The following is a 22,177-nucleotide window of genomic DNA, read 5'->3' on the forward strand; positions in this document are numbered from 1 at the left end:
AAAACTAAATAAGAAGTTTGATTCTTAGAATGTATAAGGCTAAGACAAAGTTTAAATTTTGGAAGTTTAGTCTTTTTTACTTACCAAGGTTTACTTACCAAGAGTTGGGGATTCAACCTACTTGGACCCGGTTGGATGTCGCGAGAGAGTAGTGTAACATCACGCCACAAGATCACAACCCAACTTTGAGGTTGAAGTTCCAATCTTTGTAATTAATCATTGGGGTTTGTTTAATCTAATCATTAGTTGATGACCAAGAGTTGGGGATTCAACCTAATTGGACCAGTTGGATGTGCGAGGTGAGTAGTGTAACATTACGCTCGTGCATCTCAACCCAACTTGGAGGTTGAAGTTCTAATGTTTGACGACCAAGAGTTGGGGATTCAACCTACATGGACTGATTGGATGTGCGAGGCGAGTAGTGTAACTTCACGCTCGCGCATCTCAAACCAACTTGGAGGTTGAAGTTCCAATCTTTGACGACCAAGAGTTGGGGAGTCAACCTACTTGGACTGGATTGGATGTCGCGGTAGTAGTGTAACATCACGCCACAAGATCTCAACCCAACTTGGGGGTTGAAGTTCCATTCTTTCTTTGATGAAGACTTTCCAAGCTTATACGTATTTTGTATAATTAATCATTAGATAATTAGTTAAGCGTAGTTAATTTTCTTGTTTACCGCTTTCATAGTTTTAAACTCACCCACCCCTTCCCTCATATCCTCTGTTCTCCTAAACAACGTAGAACACCAATATAATTGTAGAAGTTCAGAATGAGGAAAACTAAATAAAAAGTTCGATTCTTAGAATGTATAAAGCCCATACAAAGTTAAAGTTTTGGAAGTTTAGTCTTTTGGTTTACTTACCAAGAGTTGGGGATTCAACCTACTTGGACCGGTTGGATGTGCGAGGCGAGTAGTGTAACATCACGCTTGTGCATCTCAACCCAACTTGGAGGTCGAAGTTACAATCTTTGACGATTAAGAGTTTGGGATTCAACTTACTTGGACCGGTTGGATGTGCGAGGCGAGTAGTGTAACATCATGCTCGCGCATCTCAACCCAACTTGGAGGTTGAAGTTCCAGTCTTTGACGACCAAGAGTTGGGGAGTCAACCTACTTAGACCGGTTGGATGTGCAAGACAAGTAGTGCAACATCACTCTCACGCATCTCAACCCAACTTGGGGGTTGAAGTTCCAATCTTTGACGACCAAGAGTTGGGGATTCAACCTACTTGGACCGGTTGGATGTGCGAGGCAAGTAGTGTAACATTACGCTCGCGCATCTCAACCCAACTTGGAGGTTGAAATTCCAATCTTTGACGACCAAGAGTTGGGGAGTAAACCTACTTGGACCGGTTGGATGTGCGAGGCGAGTAGTTTAACATCACGCTCGCGCATCTCAACCTATCTTGGGGGTTCAAGTTCCAATCTTTCTTTGACGAACACTTTCCAAGCTTATATGTATTTTGTATAATTAATCATTAGTTAATTAGCTAAACGTAGTTAATTTTCATGTTTATCGCTTTCATAGTTTTAAGGTCACCCACCCCTCCCCTCATATCCTCGGTTATCATAAACAACGTAGGACACCAATCTAATTGTAGAAGTTCAGAATGAGGAAAACTAAATAAGAAGTTTAAGTTCGATTCTTAGAATGTATAAAGCATAGACAAAGTTTAAGTTTTGGAAGTTTAGTCTTTTGGTTTACTTACGAAGAGTTGGGGATTCAACCTTCTTGGACTGGTTTGATGTGCGAGGCGAGTAGTGTAACATCACGCTCGCGCATCTTAACCCAACTTGGAGGTTGAAGTTCCAATCTTTGATGACCAAGAGTTGGGGACTCAACCTACTTGGACCGGTTGGATGTGGGAGGCGAGTAGTGTAACATTATGCTCGCACATCTCAACCCAACTTGGAGGTTGAAGTTCCAATCTTTGACGACGAAGAGTTGGGTAGTCAACCTACTTAGATTGATTGGATGTGCGAGGCGAGTAGTTTAACATCACGCTCGCACATCTCAACCCAACTTGGGGGTTGAAGTTCCAATCTTTCTTTGACGAACACTTTCCAAGCTTATACGTATTAAACAACGTAGGACACTACCAAGCTCTAATCTTTCTTTTACGAACACTTTCCAAGCTTATACGTATTTTGTATAATTAATCATTAGTTAATTAGCTAAACGTAGTTAATTTTCATGTTTACCACTTTCATAGTTTTAAGCTCACCCACCCCTCCTCTCATATCCTTTGTTTTTATAAACAACGTAGGACACCAATATAATTGTAGAATTCTTAGAATGTATAAAGCCCAGACAAAGTTTAAATTTTGGAAGTTTACTCTTTTGGTTTACTTACCAATAGTTGGGGATTCAACCTACTTGGACCGGTTGGATGTGCGAGGAGAGTAGTGCAACATCACGCTCGCGCATCTCAACCCAACTTGGAGGTTGAAGTTCCAATCTTTGACGACCAAGAGTTAGGGAGTCAACCTACTTGGACCGGTTGGATGTGCGAGGCGAGTAGTTTAACATCACGCTCGCGCATCTCAACCCAAATTGAGGGTTCAAGTTCCAATCTTTCTTTGACGAACACTTTCCAAGCTTATACGTATTAAACAACGTAAGACACTAATCTAATTATAGAATTCTTAGAATATATAAAGTGCAGACAAAGTTTAAGTTTTGGAAGTTTAGTCTTTTGGTTTACTTACCGAGAGTTGGGGATTCAACCTACTTAGACCGGTTGGATGTGCGAGGCGAGTAGTGTAACATCACGCTCGCGCATCTCAACCCAACTTGGAGGTTGAAGTTCCAATCTTTGACGACCAAGAGTTGGAGATTCAACTTACTTGGACCGGTTGGATGTGCGAGGCGAGTAGTGTAACATCATGCTCACGCATCTCAACCCAATCTTAAATGATATGATTCAATTGAGCATGACATGGTCCAGTTTGTAGTTTTATTATTAACCGATTACATATTGTTTTTGAATTGATTAAGTCACTCTTTCGAAGTGTCTAGCACCCTCAAATATACATGTTAAGGTCATAGTTCTGCTGCACAAAAAGTTTATTTTAACCAAAGGATTTTGGGTTTTCATGATAAGGTCAGGAAAGTTGTTCAGGGGAGAAAATTTACTAATTCACCGGATAATTGACGGTTCTTTTTAGAAAAAAATTAGTGATGACTCTTCAAAGTACTCCATGGCTTTTAGTTCATGTCGTAACACTTTAGGTTAGTTTTTATGCTTTGGACAGGAGATGCTTTGTTGTAGGCTTATACCTGATGTAAGTTCACCCACCCCTCCCCTCATATCCTCTGTTCTCATAAACAACGTAGGACACCAATCTAATTGTAGAAGTTCAGAATAAGGAAAACTAAATAAGAAGTTTGATTCTTAGAATGTATAAGGCTAAGACAAAGTTTAAATTTTGGAAGTTTAGTCTTTTGGTTTACTTACCAAGAGTTGGGGATTCAACCTACTTGGACCGGTTGGATGTGCGAGGAGAGTAGTGTAACATCACGCTCGCGCATCACAACCCAACTTTGAGGTTGAAGTTCCAATCTTTGACGACCAAGAGTTTGGGATTCAACCTACTCGGACCGGTTGGATGTGCGAGGCGAGTAGTGTAACATCACGCTCGCGCATCTCAACCCAACTTGGGGGTTCCAATCTTTCTTTTACGAACACTTTCCAAGCTTATACGTATTTTGTATAATTAATCATTAGTTAATTAGCTAAACATAGTTAATTTTCATGTTTACCACTTTCATAGTTTTAAGCTCACCCGCCCCTCCTCTCATATCCTCTGTTTTCATAAACAACGTAGGACACCAATCTAATTGTAGAATTCTTAGAATGTATAAAGCCCAGACAAAGTTTAAGTTTTGGAAGTTTAGTCTTTTGGTTTACTTACCAAGAGTTGGGGATTCAACCTACTTGGACCGGTTGGATGTGCGAGGCGAGTAGTGTAACATCACGCTCGCGCATCTCAACCCAACTTGGAGGTTGAAGTTCCAATCTTTGACGACCAAGAGTTGGGGATTCAACCTACTTGGACCGGTTGGATGTGCGAGGCGAGTAGTGTAACATTACGCTCGCGCATCTCAACCCAACTTGGAGGTTGAAGTACTATTGTTTGACGACCAAGAGTTGGGGATTCAACCTACTTGGACCGGTTGAATGTGCGAGGCGAGTAGTGTAACATCATGCTCATGCATCTCAACCCAACTTGGAGGTTGAATTTCCAATCTTTGACGACGAAGAGTTGGGGAGTCAACCTACTTGGACCGGTTGGATGTGGGAGGCGAGTAGTGTAACATCACGCTTGCGCATCTCAACCCAACTTGGGGGTTGATGTTCCAATCTTTCTTTGACGAAGACTTTCCAAGCTTATACGTATTTTGTATAATTAATTATTAGTTAATTAGTTAAGCGTAGTTAATTTTCATGTTTACCACTTTCATAGTTTTAAACTCACCCACCCCTACCTCATATCCTCTGTTCTCATAAACAACGTAGAACACCAATATAATTGTAGAAGTTCAGAATGAGGAAAACTAAATAAGAAGTTCGATTCTTAGAATGTATAAAGCCCAGACAAAGTTGAAGTTTTGGAAGTTTAGTCTCTTGGTTTACCTACCAAGAGTTGGGGATTCATCCTACTTGGACCGGTTGGATGTGCGAGGCGAGTAGTGTAACATCACGCTCGCGCATCTCAACCCAACTTGGAGGTTGAAGGTCCAATCTTTGACTACCAAGAGTTAGGGATTCAACCTACTTAGACCGGTTGGATGTGCGAGGTTGAAGGTAACATCAATCTCAACCCAACTTGGAGGTTGAAGGTCCAATCTTTGACGACCAAGAGTTTGGGATTCAACTTATTTGGACCGGTTGGATGTGCGAGGCGTGTAGTGTAACATTATGCTTGGGCATCTCAACCCAACTTGGAGGTTGAAGTTCCGATCTTTTACGACCAAGAGTTGGGGAGTCAACCTACTTGGACCGGTTGGATGTGCGAGGCGAGTAGTGTAACATCACGCTCGCGCAAGATCTCAACCCAACTTGGAGGTTGAAGTTCCAGTCTTTGACGACCAAGAGTTGGGGAGTTAACCTACTTGGACCGGTTGGATGTGCGAGGCGAGTAGTGTAACATCACACTCACGCATATCAACCCAACTTGGAGGTTGAAGTTCCGATCTTTGACGACCAAGAGTTGGGGAGTCAACCTACTTGGACCGGTTGGATGTGCTAGGCGGAAAACTAAATAAGAAGTTTGATTCTTAGAATTTATAAAGCCCAGACAAAGTTTAAGTTTTGGAAGTTTAGTCTTTTGGTTTACTTACCAAGAGTTGGGGATTCAACCTACTTTGACCGGTTGGATGTGCGGGGCAAGTAGTGTAACATCACGCTCGCGCATCTCAACCCAACTTGGAGGTTGAAGTTCCAATCTTTGATGGCCAAGAGTTGGGGATTCAACCTACTTGGACCAGTTGGATGTGCGAGGTGAGTAGTGTGACATCACGCTCTCACATCTCAACCCAACTTGGAGGTTGAAATTCCAATCTTTAACGACCAAGAGTTGGGGAGTCAACCTACTTGGACCGGTTCGATCTATTAAGGGCTTCAGCAGAATTGATGGGGAAAACAAAGATGGGAATCACATATAAAGTTACAATAGACTCGGGTCCCATTGTCGTAGATAAAAGGTTCAAGGAGATGAGTGACTTGGACAAGAAGGAATTTGTTAAGTATTTTCTGTTTCCTTTTGCTGTGCATTAATTGCTTAATATGTCATTTATGTACTTGGTAATATAATTAATTTATTTTGTGTGGAAGCCTGATTCAAAGTTATTTTGAATTGATGTTATTTGGTTAGGAATTCATGATTTGAAGATACTATGCTAGATGCTTCCCCATAACTTACATATGTGAATAGATATTAGAACTGACTTTGGAAGTAAAACACAATTAAGGTTTGTCCATCATCATTGAAATTGTATCTATGGTTAGTTGATTAAGTCCCATTGTAGATCTCAAGTTGTCATGTTAGGCTTTATGTGGTGATGCTCCTAAATCCCGATGGAGCGGTATATGCTTTTATTTGATTGTAATTGGTTTCTTCTGCTTGATTGATTTTATTCATTGTAATTTGGTGTATGCTAGAACAAATATCAATTACCTCCATTTTGTGATGTACATTCTAGGAACCAAATTGTGTGGGCAAGTAAAGAGCACACCAGGATGTGGCTCATTTTCTAGATGGGGAGTTAGTCACTGATGGTTCGGTGAGGGATCAAATTTTTGTCGGTGATATTAGCACGCAATACAAGAGCTTGTAGTGGTACGACATTGGATGTTAAAGTTGATACCTGTTCTAATGTAGGTTGAGATTTCTCAATAGAATTGCCAAGCTCAATGATTTTTCTTACCAACTTTACACTTCTACCAAAGATGCACCCTTGGGTAAGTAGTTAATTTTACTTTGATACTTAAAATAGTGTTTATGTTTAAAAAGAATACTGAGTAACGTTATTCAACACTTTGCAGAAAGCGACCCTGCAGCTCCAATCGGGTTATAGACCGTCTGATCTGAAGGACTGTGTCCTTGCGATTCATGACTTGCAGTTGTATAGAAAAGGAAGCACACTGGCATCAACAAGAGATAAATACAAGCAGCATAAGGTGTGAATTTCTAGATGCGTTTTTTTTTTTTTTTTTTTTTTTTTTTTTTTTTTTTTTTTTTTTTTTTGCATGAAGCCCAATAAGAACTCAATCCAATTCTAACTGAGTGCTTTCTGAAAACAGTTCAAATGTGTGGCAACAATGACATCTCCTTCAAAAATCCCTCAGGAGTACTTTGAAGATATGAAAAGATGCCTGAGCTATGGTTTTGGGCTTTGCTGTAACTGGAAATCTCTTATTGATTTTTAGGGAAGCAAGAGAACCTAGAAATTAAAGTTATTGGAGTTCCATTCTTCCGTCAATAGATTTTTTTTTATTGTGAAGAAATCTGAGTGAAAAAAAATGAGGTTGAATTTGGAAGGAAAAAGTTTATAAGCTGGATTAAAATGAATGTTGGATACTTGGATGCGAAAGGTTATTTATGCTTTTTATAGATCTCGGGCTTTAAATGGGGACTACTGACTCTTAGGAGGTTAGATGCTATGTGTCAATGAAATGAGATTTGTTGCTACGTGTCAGCAAGTAAATTGACAGATACGTTAACTTTGTGGATGTGTCAGTCCCCTCTATTATATAGTTCCCAACACGTTGCGTTGAGTTAGAGCACAGGGTGCTTGGATTGCTTTTGTCATTGTTAAGGATGTGTACACTGCCAATAAGGCTGGATTTTAGAATGGAGAAGAAGTGACCGATTGGGAAGTTCTTTTCTGTTATCAAGCTCCTGTTAGGGAGAAGGAAATGGAAAGTTAATCGGGCTCTTTCAGCAACTCACATTTATTGGAATCATTTGGGTTCGAGGAGATTATCGTTGAAAGTGTGTAGAGTGTTTCTAAGCTGAACCAAGCGAGGGTATGCCAGGTATACCTTCATGTATAAGTTCTTGATACAGCTCATGTCAAGGCCAAAGCTATTGATCTACAACTTCAGAAGAAAGTAGTTCTTCGTAGAGTCAGACCATTTGGTAACTCTTACATTCTCATGCAACTTGAAGAGCAATTGTTGACATGCCCATGTAAGGAAAACACCTAGCAAGGAAGGAAAATTGAATAGTAGTTATTTGTAATTTATTGCACTCTGACCTTGATTTAAACATGCTCTTTAGAGCTTTGTATGATCTAATGGAAGCCATTCTATCTATGTTGATATTAGTTGCATCCCTTTTGCTGGTGCACATTTTACAGAACCAACAAGTCCTTTTGTATCGTAGTATGCAACAAAGTCTATCAATGTAGTTTCTCTATAGATTGCAGGATTCTCTTGCGATAATAACTCTTTGATTGGCCTATACGTTTGTGTTAATGGACCAAGATTTGTGAAGAAACAAGCCGTAGATACCCTTGGACCTATATGATTCGCCAACACTCTGTGCTCAACACTAACAAACTTATCATTGGATATAAGCTGCAAGATTCAGAGAAACAAGTTTAGAAGACAAGTAAATTAATTTTGTGGAAATGCGCACACCTATAGAAGTTCAATGTGCTATGGTCTTGCCTGCAGAAGGTCTCCGCTTCGACGACACCAAAACAACCTTTCCATTGGGGTTCAAAACAAAGCCAGCGGATGGGTTTGGTAAAGAAGCAGGATGGTAAGATTGGGAATGAGTAATTAAACCACCAGAACTCTCATCATCCTCATCATGGTTAATGTCAATAACCTTTTTGGAAGAGTCCCTTTTCTGAGTAGTGGTACTTTTATGCTTCTTTACTGGACTCTCACTGTGCTGCTGCTTAGGTGCACTGCAACATGAAAAGTAACTAAAGTCTCTACAAGCTTCACTTCTGCTCTCAAGAGAATCCTGCCAAAGACAATGAAACTTCATAACATCAAAGAAAAAAAATTATTCATAAACCAATAGATAGGAAAGTCGGGAAACGACAATAACAACTTCAAAAGAGACAATGGACAACCAGAAACCGCAATCACACCCTCTACAAGACAAAACCTAAATAGAGGAAAAAACAGGTATACACAATTAGGAATTGAAAACACAGCCACGACCACCCACTCCCAAAAGTAGTATCGACTCAACATAACATAGCCAAGCACAATGAAACCACTATTCCACCTAAAGATAAACTGTACCTCTAATCCCACTCTTCCAATTTCACACAACTATACAGTCAGCATAAAAACTTCCACACTAGCATAACAGAGAAACGGAGCAAGGACCATAGTACCACATATGAATACCCCTCAAAGAGAATACTCCCAGGTCCATGAAGCTAAAATAACCTCAAGATATCCCAGCACATTCTACATAAAGATTCAAGGGAGACAAACAACATAGTTTCCAAAAGAATTGATGGGCAAGCAAAGTGTGAAAAACAAAATAGCTTAAGCACGCAAAGATCATTATCAGTTAGATATGCCTCAAGGCAGCACATTCGGGCAAACAAAAGCAATCATTTTAAGACAAAAACAAGATAATAGAGTTCGCATTGTATTAGACTTCTAAGACAAAAACACTTCGTGTGTGTATATATCTCCATATATAATAGAGTTTCCATTATATTAGACTTCTAAGACAAAAACACTTCGTGTGTGGTTATATATACATCACTGTCTCATGCCGATTTTATAAAATATAATTCTTTCCTCACTGTCTTAGCTTGCTTGACAATTTCCCTAATTTAATTTTTCAATGCCTTAATTTGTTAGATGACGACCAAAAAACGTTGGAGTCCTACAATGATGCAGATTCAAATACTGGAGCAGACCTTCAATCATTTCAATCAACCTACTAAGCTGCAAATCCAAGATATCACAAATCAGTTGAAAGAACATAGTGAGGTTACAGAAACAAATGTGAATAAGTGGTTTTATAACAAACGGGAGAGATCCAGAAAGAATGGACCAATGGAAGGTCTTCCATTATAATTTTGTCAACAGATGTTAAGACATTCTGTATTGTTAATTGTTACTTGAGTTATAGTTGTTTACTTAATATGTTTTATTCTTATACAGTGGATGACCGTATTGAAGTTGAAGTTTTTTATGAGAAATGTTGGTCCGCAACAGCGATGCAGCTTCAGATACTTGAAAGTGCATTTAATAAAACAAAATCATATTATACTAAAGAAGAAATCAAACTCTTGACAACTGAACTGTCAATACATGGTCAAATTTCAGAAGATAATATAAAGAATTGGTTCAGGAATCGTCGAGTCAAATACAAAAAAGATAAACACAGTTCCCAGTCGTTTCCTAATGAACCTGGTAAGACATTCTTCATTGCACCTAAGTTTCATGGCAATCAAATAAGTATAAGTCTTTTCTTTAAAAAAATATTTGATTAATTATTAATGGACAAGTAACCAAAAAATCCTATCTTCTTCCATTATAATTACAATGTTGTTTAATTTTGTCAACAGATGCTACATCCACTAAACATCAACTTGATGGTTTTTTTCCTTCACCGTCTTTTCCTAATGAACTTGGTAAGACATTCTTCATTCTTCATTGTTACTTGGCTTTGAGTTGTACTTAACATGTTTTATTCTTATACAGTGGATGGACCGCCATCAAATAATGAAAAAGCAAAAAATATCCGATATAAAAGGAGACGTATATTGAGTAATAGAGAAATCCACCCAGTTGAAACTCATGGTTATGTTAATTGTGATGGTGAAACAAGCGATGACAACCATTATTCCCAAAAAAATCACTTATATCAACCAGACGGTGTTGGAGAAAGTGACGATGACTACGATTCTCAAATCAGTGGGAATGATTTAGAAGTAGAAGATGAAAACGATACAAATGACCATATGGAAGTTGCAGTTTTCAATGAGAAGCAAGTGAAGTTTTGCATGAAAGTAAGTATTATATTAGTTATAGTTTTTAATATTATTTTATTTTTTATACTATTAGTTATAGTTTTTAATATTCATTTTAATTAAGGGCGTTGTTTCCAACCATTGGATTTTGGAGAACCAACATCAGTGTGTCCTTATTGTGATGCCATTGTTTGGTATGAAGAAAGGAATGACCGAACGAAAAATCCTAAAAATCCAAAGTTCTCTATATGTTGTGGTGGAGGGAAAGTTCAGCTACCTTTTTTGAAAGATACACCTGATTTTTTAAATGAGCTTATGGACTGCAATTCTAGCTCCAGATCCAAAAAGTTTATAAAAAATATCAGAGTATATAACAGCATGTTTGCTTTCACATCAACAGGAGGTGATGTTCAAGAATCAATAAACAATGGTCATGGTCCTTACGTCTACAAGATAAAAGGGCAAAACTACCACAAAATTGACACCTTGCTTCCACCTGAAGGTTTACCCCCTAAGTTTTCCCAACTTTACATATATGATACTAATAATGAAGTTGTGAACAGAATGAACTCTCTTAGTAAGAAAATTTTGACAAACAGGTCTGAAGAAGAGTTGGATCCAGATATTGTGAAAGGCCTGATAGATATGTTGAACAATACAAACAAACTTACTGAGACTTATAGAATGGCAAGGGACAGGTTTAAAGAGTCTGAAATAGGCGATTTCAGTATAAAGCTTATTAGTACAAGACAAAAGGATGGGAGACTTTATAACATGCCGACATCATCTGAAGTTGCTGCACTTATTGTTGAGGAAGAGAGTGAATTTAGTAATTACCGTGATATTGTGGTGGACAAAAAAGGATATGGTCTGAAAAGAATAAATGAATTGCACCCAAGTTTCATGGCCATGCAATATCCTCTTTTGTTTCCTCATCTTTGAAACAATACATGATTGATATCCCTTATCGGAATAATGTCAGAGTTGGGAAAAGGACAAACATAAGCATGAGGGAGTTCTACGCTTTCAGATTGCAAATGAGACTAAAAGAAGGAAAAACAATTGTTCTTGGTGGACGCTTGAAACAACAACTTATTGTTGATTCTTATTGTGCTGTAGAACAGATTAGAGTTGATTGGGTTAGAAATAACCAGCAGATTATTCGTGCTGAGCTTTATCAAGGATTAGTTGATGCATCACTTTCTGGAGATTCAAAACCAGGTTTTGTTGGAAGGCGAATAGTTCTACCATCTTCTTTCACCGGAGGTCCACATTATATGCTACAAAACTATCAAGACGCTATTGCGATTTGTCGATAGGCTGGATCTCCTGATCTATTCATAACTTTTACTTGCAATCCTAAATGGCCTGAAGTTCAAAAATGTATTGACAAGATTGCTCCTGGATATACACACATCGATTTCCCTGAAATTGTCGCTAGAGTTTTTGAGATCAAGCTGCATAAACTTATGACGGATTTGCAAAAACGTAAAAGGTTCGGAAAAGCTTGGGCGGGTAAGTAATTTACTAATTTAGTTGTTTTTATAACTTATTCTTTGGTAATTTTTAATCTAATTCATATAATACTCTCAATGTCACAGTAAAACACTATAACCCCCACACAAGTTTGTGACAACCCCGACAAAGACGAAAAAAGATAAAATAATCAAAACAAAAGCTAACGCGACTTTTTCTTTGCATCCGTGGGAGGTTCTACTTCTCCTTGCACCCATCCTATGTCCAGGCTGTGCTGGTCTCTGATGAGGGTATGGAGCTATATAGTTAGGGGCAATCCCAGGTAACAGTTGTTGCTGGAAGCCCTAAGCCGGTGTAGGCAAAAAGCAAAAGTAACAAAATATCACGTGGTAGGAGATAATATCTAGAAATGCACCATCAAGTATAATTACTACTACTGATAGAATGTCTTCAAGATAACTTACATGTGGGGAGCTCACGTACAACTAACTGACCAGATCAAAAATCCAGGGGAAGCAACTAAGACACAACAAGTTTTAGAGTGCCAAGCCAAATGGTTTCTTACTTTTCATCTACACATGGAGAAGCATCATTACTCTGCCCAAATATATCCGGAATATCATCCCATTTCTTTGTTTCTCTTGCTTCCCAGTATCCACCTACATAACGATAGCAATCATTCACATTGTCCTTCCTAAACCATTTTGGCTGCCACCCCCTTTCCTGCATCCTTCTTCCATGTAATTTGCCATAATAAACCAGTTTATTTTATGTGTCTGTAACTTACTAAGAACTGTTATGAAATGTGAACTGAGCGACCAACTTCTTAAATTGATTTTGCCTTAATGGTGGTTGAAGTTTATGGGGACAAGGTAGTAACATAATCCATATTCTTGGGTCAACATTGTGACAGGAGTGTCAGGACACATCATGCATGAACTTAAGTACTGGGAGCATAAACATTAACATGTCCATGGATGAACAATTAATGGGGGACTGAAGTTCTGGTGATTTTTTAACCGGCAAAAGCAGTACGGATGCACAATTGACAAGATAAAATCTGGCATCAAAGCAAAGATCAACATTTCTGCGGGAAAGGAAAGCCCATTTCAAGCCATAAGGATTACTGATTGCCATTAAGGGTCTAACCGCTTGGGAGAATACATTTTGAAGGAGCTAAATCCTGGAAAAGATCCCATTTGTGGCCATTGCTTCCAAGTGGGATTCCATTAGGCATTAATCGAACATGCGGTACCTACACTAGATTGACAGTCTAAAACAAAAGCCAGTTTCTCAGAGCTACCTAATAGGAACCCATGATCAGGCTAGCTTAGAAATTTTGTTTAAAATTCAAAACACATATAGTCTTTGTAAAATACACCACCTGCAGCCTTGCCTTCCTCTCTTCTTTGCGTTAAGTCACAGCCACGTACAAAGGTTTAAATCCAATCACCTTCCCATTCATTTCACTCACCTGAAAAAACATATGCCAACATATACGAAATTATATGATTATGTCTCTACTACTTTTATCATAAAAAACGAGCCTAATTCTCATCAGTAATAGTTTCCTTCCATTTTATCCCTTTCTAAACTCAGTTTGAAAAGTCAATCAAAGAGTGGTGAAGTGGTCCATTTCTAAGTTTATTTCCATTGCTTATGTTAGTTTGCAACTTCTTTACATAACATCTGTAAACAATTTGTTGGAAAGTCTTTATATTTATTGTTAAGTTTTAGTAAATATTATATTATTAAAGTATGAAAATTTGTTACTAACTTCCAATTAATTGCAGCTCTCTACACAATAGAGTTCCAAAAGAGAGGCTTGCCCCATGCTCATATCTTGCTGTTTTTGGAAAACTCAGCAAAGCCTTCCACCCCGCCAAAATCAACGAGTTATATCGCGAATTGCTCGACCTGTGACAAAGTTAAGTATAATGCAGTTGTGGAATTCATGATTCATGGTCCATGTGGCCATCTAAACTAGATTCTCCTTGCATGGTAAAAACTGATGATGGGAATAAAAATGTTCTAGGCACTATCCAAACCATTCTCAGTAGCGAGACAACGATTGATCGAAAATGACTTCCACAAATATATGAGGAGAGACAATGGTCGAACTGCAAAAAGACGGAATAATTCTTGATAACAAATGGGTCATTCCACCTGAATGTGGACTTGATTGTGAAGTTCCAAGCCCACATAAATGTTGAACAACTGCAACAAAGCAAGGTCAATCAAGTACCTATTCAAGTATATTAACAAGGGAAAGGATAGAGCATCTACAATGATTGTTGAGAATGTAGTGACTGACAGTAACAATAAGGAACAAATTGTCAGGGATGTTGATGAAATATCAAACTTCTTAGACTGTCGATTTCTTTCTTCTTCTGAAGGAGTTTGGAGGCTTTTAAATTTTGATATCTGACAGATGAAAAATCCGAAAGTGTCGGCGGTTGCCATTCCATCTTGAAGGTCAGAATATTGTATACTACAGTGAGAAAGATGATCCAAAAGTAGTAGTGCGTCGTGAAAAAGCGTCCAAAACAAAGTTTACAGAATGGTTTAAGGCAAATGAAGAGTATGAATTAGCTAGAACACTTACGTATGTTTATTTCCCAACTAAATTTGTTTGGAAAAAAAAAGTATAATAAGTGGACTCTACAAAAACGAGGAATATCAGTCGGACGAGTTTACTACGCACATCCTACATCAGGTGAAAGGTTCTACTTAAGAATGTTGCTTAATATTGTTAAAGGACCTAGGAGTTATGAAGATATTCGTACAGTTAATGGAACCCCACATCCAACAATTAAAGCAGCGTGTCAGGTAATCTTTCAACTACTTCAATTGTCCATCTACTACTAATAGCTTTTTTGTGATATAGTAAGTAAGATATATAATAAGTAACATATTAAGCAATATCACTCTCGACCATTATTATATTCTAATAAAAGTCTAACATTATTATTAAAGTTATATGTCATTTGACAACAAAATATATATTCTATCGTACTTAATGATATCTCCTATTCTCATAAAACAAAGTATGAATTATGCAACAAAACTGAATCAAGACTACATACCACTCCAAAAATGGCCCATGAAGCACCAACTGTAGGTGCTTTGCAAAACCAATAACTTGCTGCGCAACCTGTACTCTTGAAAATATTGGATCAGAATATGAACTTGATCTTGCTGCTACAGATGTAAACAATCCAGGCACATTTACTTTAATAGGCATGGCCTTACCCTATGAAAGTCCAATCCCATGAGTTGGCCCGTCTACATCCGTAGTCCAAGGTATGGACATTGGTGAACAATGTATATTACATTAGGTATATGAGTTGTTACTTGCAATTGCAGATGTAAAATACACTGTAAGAAATCTTCATACCAGATCATGAGGTGCCCAACATTTGCATGAAGAAAGAGTGAAGTGGCCAACCTCCATAACTGTCCTTTGTCAATGAGGCTGTTAATCTGTAGACATAAATACATAATATACTTATGAATCTTAGTGAGTACATAGAAAGGAAATCATAAATGCAAACCAATTTTCTAATTCAAACCTTAGCTCCCCAGAGCACCAGCTTTCCATGGCTTGCAAGTTGTGCGACATATGCTTTGACCAAAGAAAACCATCAAATAAGGTACTGTTCTTGCCTGTAAAATAAAAGGGTACACCTAAATGATCATTACTTAATAAAAAATTTATATCAATACCACTATCCGGATTAACACATAGGACCTGTTTGATTCAATACATTCCTGTGGATAATATAGGTTTTCCGAGAATACACCATTTATTCATTCATGTGTGGTTGAATGAAAGTAAGGCAGGAAATATTCTCAAATTTTTTTTTTAGACATCCCAAGTTAAAGCCAAGTGCACTTCAATTTTTTTCATAGGAGAAGTACAACAATCCGATTTCAAAATATTTTATACTCACAAGACATTGATTGCAATGAGGACATTAGTCCATAGTCTTCCATTGAAGGGTTTTTTGGCATTTCTGCTAGGTGTCTCCAGAAATGGTTTCCTCTCATCTCCAAAACCACTTATACTTCCGTTCTTGCCAAAGTAGTATAAGCAAGATGAACATGTATTGGACATGGAAACACGTGATTCAAGAAGCTTAACCCCCTTGAATAATAATAGTACTCTTTCATGCCAGGCATCCTTAAATCCATGCACATGAGCAAAATGATATAGTAAGTAACTCTATCATGCACCAAACGTACCCCCAAATACATTTTGGGAAAACACCCAGTTTTCATGCGAAATATTACTTGCTTTCTGCTGCCTGAAATGTGGCATTCCTGAAGAGTCTACTTTAAGTCCTGTTAATTTATTTGTTAATATCAAGTTTTTCATTTTATATTATGTAATCCTTCATTTTTGGATTACAGGCATACGGTTTGCTAGAGGACGACAGTGAATGGAATGATGCTATGCAGCAAGCAAGCAAGCGAGTGGGCAAATCCAAATCTTTAAAGAGAGCTTTTTGTCACTTTAATCTTGCTGTGTGAGGTTACATCTCCAGAAATACTTTTTGAAAATCATCAGAAAAGCCTTGGTGAAGATATTTTGTTTCGTTACAGAAAAACCAACCACAACCAAAGTCTCTAGCTAAGTGATGACCAGATAAAGAATGATACTCTTTGCGAGATTGAGAATATCATGGTTCGTAGGGGGAAAACACTTACAGATATTGAAGGTTTTCCTAAATTCAAAATTTCTTCACAAGCATCTTATGGTAACAAATTGATTACTGAAGAATTGGATTACAACTGCTTAGAGTTGCACAACGAACATATCAAACACTATAACGGTCTCAACAATGAACAGAAAAATGTTTACAACTGTGTAACTGATGCAGTTGAGACGCAATTTGGAAACTTGTGTCCACTCTAACGTTGATCACTTTTTTGCCATTGCTTGCTGCCAATGAGGTATAATGGATGCCTCACGATCACCCTTTTCAGATAGTGGTTTCATGAAAGGATTAATGAACGACTGTAAGAAAGGATCTGAAGTTCAGAGTCAAGGTCTCAAAGGGAGCAAAGCATGCAGGAACTTGATGTTCCCTTACAGTATTTATCCAAACACTTACCCCTGTTATATGATAGGGGGACCAGAAGGATCAGCATCCAGAGGAGCAATACTCAAAGAGTCGGCTGGCATTTCTGATATTTTTGATATGGCAGAGTATCTTTCCCTCCCTTAATACCCCTGTGTTAGAACTGACTGTATACCGGGTGGCACATCAGATGTAGTCTTTGAAGGTACATCAAGCGTAAAAGGAGTCACATCAATCCCATTGCAGTTAAGGCGGTGAGTTTTATCACAAGACTGTGGCAAGCAAGGCACGGTCGGTTCGATACCATCTTTGGGTAAACTCCTACTCCCCGCCTTCCCATACCTCGCCCCATGATGATGATTCAACTATAATTAGCTCAATCTCTTCTGGTGATGCGCCCCTGCATCTCAATCCAGTTTCACTCCTTTCCCTATGGTCAAGCTGTTTAACTCTTTAGCACAAGCACTAAACGATAATAATACCTTTTTGAACTTGACGTGAATCTTATGGCAGTCATCAAACTTCAAGATGGCGGTGCCCAAGTATCTATTTGTGATTTATTACGCAATAATTTCTCAATCAATATATATATTGATAGTTTTTTGTTAAGGAACTAACTCACAATGTTATAATATTGTTTCGTAGGCATTACACTATGGAAAATAAATACACAGGACTTGCCGAGCTCAACCAAAAAACAGACAAGTGTATAGTGAAAGCACGTGTCAGCAGATTGTGGTTCCCTTTTAATCCGTTGAACAGAAAACAAACTTTTGGAATAGACATGCTTCTCATTGATGAAAAGGTCAGAAATATACATTTAATTAATAATCACTTTTTTTTACTTAATAATTTAATTTTGTAATCATAGGGAGATCAAATCCATGCCAAGGTACAGGACAGCCTAAAAGACAAATTTAGAGAAAAACTAGAAGAGGGAAAAATTTATACTTTTGAGAAATTTGAAGTGGACAAAGAAGACAAGAGTTACCGTCCTGTACGATTTAACTGCAAAATTTTGTTTACAAAAGCAACTATAGTAACTCCTATCAATGAAGATGACAAGAGTATTGAAAATTACAAGTTCACTTTTGTTAGATTCGAAAAATTCCTTGCAACAGAAGATGCCTCAGCATGTGACTTGAAAGGTATTTTATAAACTTATTATCTTTTGTATATTTTAATAATGCATATTCGAATGATCTAACAATATTTGTAATACAGATATAATAGCAATTTTGAAAAAAATTGGTAATAAAAAACCACAAGGTTTCAGAGAAATTACTTTGGTAGACGAAAGGTAAACATTAATTCAGAAGTACGCAATTTTTTCTTCTATTATTAAATTGTATTTGACAATTTGGGATAATTTACAGGGGTTATGAGAAGACCGTGGCTTTATGGGGAGAAATGTCCGATACAATTGCTAATATAAGCAATAAGGAAGAAAATGTTATTGTCATTCCGACATCCCTATTTCTCAAAAAAAGATTGGAAGTAAGTTTAAGCTTTAACATCATCTTTGTATTAGTTTCCAAAATAATTCTTATCATACTAAACTATTTCCTATTTAATAGTGCAATTCCAAGTGTGTGTCTCATCAGCAACAAAGCTTTACATAAATTTGGATTTAAAATATGTTCATGAAATGAGAAAAAGGTAATTTATGATCAGTTTTATTTACAAAATTTTCAATTATTCATATTTTCTATAATGATTCTCTTTTTCAATTGTGAAGATTTGAAGACCCTGATAAAAAAATTGGAATAGAAGAAACAAACAACGAAAAACCAATTTCATTAGAGGAAAAAATGAGCAAGGACAGGATAACAATAGAAGAACTCATAAGATATGGGATGGAACCAACAAATCAGGTTAGCCATTTACTATTACATTATCTTTCATATATTTTTAATATCATATGATTTATATAGTTAGTTTTGTAATCTATGACTTTTTACAGGGAAAGGTCTTCACATGCAGAGGAAAATTTGTTAAGTTGTTAGGGACCAACTGGTACTCTGAAAACTTATGCGTTAAATGTACTGTAAAACACGTTGATATTGGTTCAGAACATACATGCACATATTGTGGAGCCAAATATTTAAGACAAAAAAAAAGGTAAGTCTTCCAACAAATGTCTAATAAAAAAGATATTTAGTACAGGTAGGTGCAAAGATCAAGTCAGAGATGAAGACGTATCTACAAATCATGTTGACTGAAGTGCACCGGAACGATGCAACAAAGGTACTTCCGGGCGGGATCGGTATCCAAGTGCAATACACAGTTAAGCACTCGGTGTGGTGCAAATGGTCCAAGCCGCAACCGGGGGATTTCTTGGTCAACACGGATGGGTCGGGTTCAGGTGATCACGAATGGGTATGGTGGTGTTATTCGAGATGAATTCGGTGCCGTCAAACTAGTGTTTACAGGGAACTCGACTAAAAGATCGGTTATCACCCAAGAGTTGCTAGCAATTGAAGCTGGAATGAAGGGAGCAATCCAGATAGGAGCGAGGAGGATTTGTGTATGCTCAGACTCGAAGGGAGCAGTAGGATCTATTACTGGAGCAGAGGAGCCGCCTTGGTACTGCCTCAACATAGTGGCTGCTATTGCTTGTTTGAAGTTACACTTTGAATGGGTGGATTTTAAACATGTGTTCAGGGAATCAAACCGAGTTGCTGGTTACTTCTCAAAGCTAAGCAAGGAACATGAGAATTCTATTTTGTATTTCCTACCTCCTTTAGACTATGAAATATCAGAAATGGTAAAGGAGGACGCACAAGGGAAAATGTATTTGAGAACATGAGTTTCTTTTTCTTTAATGCAGGTCGAGGTCAGCCTAACCTCTAAATGCTTCAAAAAAAAAAAAAAAAAAAAAGATACAAATATTCTAAATGTTTTAATTTACAGATACCTTTTAAAACTACGGGTTGAGGATGAAACTGAAATGACTGCTTTCGTAGCTTTTGGTAACAAAGCAGAAGATATTGTGAAAGTACAAATTGCAAAAGTTCTTGATTTAGAGAAAAAGGCAAGTAAAGCATAAACACGTTTAATTTTATTTCAATATTAAATTATTATTAACTATTTAGTATATAATTTGCAGGGTCAAGATTTCGATGACATTCGAAAAGAACTTGAAAAAAATACTGGTAGTCATTGGTTATTTCAAGTCAAACTCAATAAATATAGTATGCATGAAAAGTTTCCATCATTTACCATAACAAATATGGTATCTGAAGATAATAAAGATGTTGAATCAATGACAGAAAATGCAAAGGTATGTTCAAATTTTATTACAATTCCTCTTCCGAATATTTTATTTACTATTTTTAAGAAAATAAATAACCAATATATTGTTATGTTAAAATGAAGCAGCAGATTTCCAAAGAAATTACTGAAGAAATTCTACCATCAAAGAAAGCTAAAAAAATGAAGAGTAAAGTGATGAGGACAGCAGAGTATCAAGCAAATGAAGAATCTTTTGGAGAGGAATAAATAATTCTCAGTAGTTGAATAATTGTTTTTCTTTTATTAGGATTTTATCTTAATCATCAAGATATTATAATATATTCATCACTTTTTTGATAATAATGTCAGAGTCCAGATCATTATATAGAATGAAGGTAATGCAGTTCAGACTCGGATCCCATTATGATAAGTAGCATACATCTTTGACAATAAAGATGTGTTATCTATCACACATAAACCTTGGAAAATTATGATATAAATATTCCATATCAAATAATCCAAAAAATAACCCAAACAATGCTCAAACAATATTTGCCTGAACTTAATTACTACCTTCTAGAGTTGCATTGCTTGCTGCCAATCGGTAAAATATCAAAGTTCTAATATACAAAGATGCTATTTTAATTAGTTAGTTTAGGAATTTAGGTGAAAAGGAAAGAAGGTAAATTAGGTGAAAAGGAAAGAAGGTCAATAAGTAGCTTTTTTATTGTTAAATCTATCTTTTACCGATTGATAATCTCTAATTTTGATATCTATCTAATTTAGATAAGTATTAATTAATAAGACTTCTAATCAAAGTGAAATATCTAATTTTGATATCTATCTAATTTAGATAAGTATTAATTAATAAAACTTCTAATCAAAGTACAAGTCCAACACAAGTATTGCACTAAGCCAAAAATACGCCGAAGGAAACCTATAAATACAACTCAACCATTCATAAGTACATAATCCTCCATCACAAAACTCAGAGCTACAAAGCAAAGGTACCAAGAAATTATTATTTTTTTTTGTGAATTAATAATTATTATTGTATAATAAATCTAAGAACTTAGTTTGAATTATATTGTTCTATCAATAGCTACTAAGATTATTTAAAATACTGCAGGTACACCACATGGATACCATAGATGTGGACGCAACTAATTGCGGATCAATAAATGCTGGAATGATGATTAGTGAAACATTAACTGATGCGTGGAATACAATTGAGCAAAATAGACTCTGTTACTACAAGAAAAACCATAATACTATTTCTTATGAAGACTACAAGGGATTGACAGATGAGGTAAATTGACGTGTGGTATAAGTATTTCAAATAAAAAATTAAGTTAGTCTATAAATTATGATTAAAATTGGCAAGAAATAATGTAGGTCAATACACCACTACGACATTATTCAATGATACTTGAACAAGAAAAAATCGATATTGACTTCCCAAATCATTATATTTGGAACAAGAAGACAAAGGTATGTCAAATGTTTTTTAAACAATTTTTTTTTTATATAGTTTAATTTTTATATAAGAGATGAGTTACTTGCCGTAGTATTCTAAGGATGGCTTCTTCATCGGGGATAACTCATAAGTGAGTCCCCTATTGGGGTACAGGTCAGCTATGAAAGATAAGAAATTCATTCCTCTCATAGATGCAGTTGCCTCTTATAAACATGCATGTACAATAAAAGTCTTATTCAGTTTAGCAGTAAAACATAATGGCAGAACAAAATTACCGCATTAGCATTATGTTTGTCAATCCCAGGTATGGAAGTGACCACTCTGAGAAATGCATCCATCCTCTCCACTGATTGCTCCCTCTTTTGAAACAACATATCACATTTTTTAGATACTCCTTATATAGTAAGAAAAACGAAAAATTTGGTTAACCCACTGACCTC

The 22,177-nt window shown here is 36.8% G+C and overlaps 1 long non-coding RNA gene across 1 annotated transcript; it reads left to right on the top strand.

Moving 5' to 3' along the window:
- The first annotated feature begins 6,206 nt into the window (after window positions 1-6,206).
- On the top strand, window positions 6,207-6,986 carry LOC147523681 (uncharacterized). The gene is made up of 3 exons (XR_015196745.1): window positions 6,207-6,468; window positions 6,553-6,687; window positions 6,811-6,986. It is a non-coding gene; the product is annotated as an uncharacterized LOC147523681 (long non-coding RNA).
- The last annotated feature ends 15,191 nt before the right edge of the window (window positions 6,987-22,177 follow it).

Source organism: Coptis chinensis, chromosome 1, assembly GCF_015680905.1.
Source record: "Coptis chinensis isolate HL-2020 chromosome 1, ASM1568090v1, whole genome shotgun sequence".
Lineage (NCBI taxonomy): Eukaryota > Viridiplantae > Streptophyta > Magnoliopsida > Ranunculales > Ranunculaceae > Coptis > Coptis chinensis.